The 2,601-nt window shown below is 35.9% G+C and overlaps 1 protein-coding gene across 1 annotated transcript in view; it reads left to right on the top strand.

The window, feature by feature from the left end:
* The first annotated feature begins 217 nt into the window (after positions 1–217).
* The window catches only part of tdrd7b (tudor domain containing 7 b), a 23,640-nt gene continuing 21,256 nt past the window's right edge, over positions 218–2,601 (top strand). Inside the window, exon 1 of the mRNA XM_014019246.1 lies at positions 218–380. The gene's annotated coding sequence lies outside the window, so the exon portion shown is untranslated. The remainder of the gene's footprint in view (positions 381–2,601) is intronic.

Here is a 2,601-nt window from a genome sequence, read left to right on the forward strand (position 1 = left end):
AGCACAAACTAGCAGTTTATCGGGGATAGCTGTAAGTTTATTAAAAGTTCTCGTTTTATTTGAGGCGACAAGTGAATGAATACGAACTTGAATGTAAAAATAAAATAAAATAAAAAACACATTATACATTCATTCAACAGCACAGAAGGTTAAAAACCAGTCTTTTGTTCAGTGTTTTGGCCTCTGCAGTGGACAGTAATCAGCCAGAGGTCCGTCCGCAGGCGGCCAATCAGGAGGCGGAGGAGAGGCTGAGCCTGGACCAGCTGGCAGGCGGACACACGAGGCTGCGGCTGCAGCTCAGTCCCGTCACCGTGGCGGTGACACCTCTGACAGCGACCGGATCAGCTTCCAACTTTACCCCCTTCTTTGTTTGCGGAACGGTAGGCTTTTGTTGTAACTTTTCTTACGACTTAAATAGACTTTTAAAGCACTAATTGCTAACAAAACTGTTGCTGGATGTGTTTTTCAGACTTTACTTTCAAGTTAGCTAGGACGTGTAGCTGTACTTCCGGTTTTGACTTTGAACATTAAAAAAATTAGTCTCTTCGAATTTAAAAGTTAAGAAGCTTAGACTTGTAATCTGTTAAATAAATATGTTCAACCTTGGAGCTTTTTCAATTCACAATGTCTTGGACGACTTGTAGTTTTTATCAATAACTTAATAAGCGTTTTAACTCCAGTAGTTAGGTTATACTGTTTTATTTTGAAAGTTGGACTAATGTGTTTCCTGTTTGTTGATAAGCTAACTTGATGGATTTTTAAATACCGTTTCTGCGGCGGTTCTGGCTAGAGCCCGGGTAAAGCCGGAGTAGCGCCGGTGAACCAGGTCCGGTTCGTCCCCACCGGTGTCAATGTATAAACGTAGAAGGTTTATGAACGTATTTATTGTTAGTACGCTAAAAAAAAAGAAAAGTCAAGTGAAGAGAAAGCGAAATAGTTTGGTCCCATGGGTGTGGGAGCCTGTGACGTCATTCGTAGTTTCTCTGTTCGGTTTGGCTTAAAGTTCTGGTAAATCAACAAGTGACAATGAAAGTCTTAGCAGGGTACAATAGTGCATTTTATTTATTTTTTTTAACATAGTTTGTGGGTTTTTTATATGTATTCCCGCATCTTTACGGTTTATCACTTCAGAGCAACAGGTTTATTGTTTGGTTAAAGCCGAGGCTTGTTTAGGGTGTGTCCAGAATCTAGAGTGTGCTTTCATTTCCATTATTTACCAGGGTTTTTTTTACACTAGATGATTATATTTGGTTTTTTTTATTTTTATTGTGGAACATTTTGCATGACTTTATTATGTAGTTTTATCTGTATAATCTGATCTTTTCCCCCATATTCTAAACGTTTTTATCTTCATTTAACTCTTACTGAATTTGAATTTGTTTTCCACACTCAAAATTATTAAAGAGATTATTCAGCAAATCAAAGAGATTGCAAATTTTTAAATGTGAATGTTTAAAATATCTGTTATATAAAATTATTGGGATCAATACAAATGCATTGTTGGGATAATAATGATAACATTTTTGGGGGAAAAAACTTGGTCATCACTTTGTGTTGAACTTTGACTGGGCCAAGTTAAAAATCAATAGTTACGTGACAAAATGGATACAATTCTGCACCACATTTCTTGAATATTAAGAATTTTTCTTTCATTTTTTTATTTGTATGAAATGCACAACCACAAGCACTTTAACAGATTCATATTTTAAACTACAGATGAAATAATGACTAATCTTATTTAAGTATAAGCTTTGTATTTGACTAGTTTTACTTAAGAAACATCAAAACTTGAGCAACAATTCTCCCGAGAGGTTCTTAAATATTTCCTACAAATGTTAATTGATATTTTGTTCTTCCCAGTCATTTTTACTTTTCTCAACTGCATTTTGTTTGTTTAAGATCAATAAAACACTTATCAGTGTGCATTGCATTGGCAATGCACACTATTGTGATTCGTTTCCCATCCAAGTCATCTCAACTTTGCCATGCTTCTCCTCCTGCATACTTTGTCCTAGAGCTGCCATTGTAGTTTATATCTGTAAAGCCCCTGTGCTAAATGATGCCTATGCCTTTTGGTGCCTATACAACTTATAGCTTTAAATATTAATGTTTAATAAATTATAATGGCAGTCAATGGAGCCTTGTATTGGTCCAATACTGCCCCCTGCTGCATCTACACAACATGGTACTGCACCATAGTTTCATAATATTTAAACTCAGTAGTTCAGTGATTACAATATTAATATGATTGTATTTTGATGTTTTACTGTAATACTGTCTTTATGTTGTCCTATTGCTGTAATATATTGCACTTAAGTGTCAATAGTTGCATTGGCAAGGTAAACTTTTTCTGTATACATACAATCCAATCCCTGGGATTGTCCTTTGCCACATCTCCTACAGTCTCATGATGAGCACTGTGGGCTTTCATGTGGGAGATCAGGGTTCAAATCCAGCTACTGCAACTTTAACAAAAATCTCTTCAAACTTCATATTGTMWCACAATTACCTTAATTACAAACACCTGCTGATGTGACAGGAACAAGTTGGTATAGAAAACACATTTGAACTTGGTCAAAGTTCATTCTGAAAGTCCAATGC

The sequence above is a fragment of the Austrofundulus limnaeus genome, unplaced genomic scaffold (genome assembly GCF_001266775.1).
Source record: "Austrofundulus limnaeus strain Quisiro unplaced genomic scaffold, Austrofundulus_limnaeus-1.0 Scaffold213, whole genome shotgun sequence".
Classification (NCBI taxonomy): domain Eukaryota; kingdom Metazoa; phylum Chordata; class Actinopteri; order Cyprinodontiformes; family Rivulidae; genus Austrofundulus; species Austrofundulus limnaeus.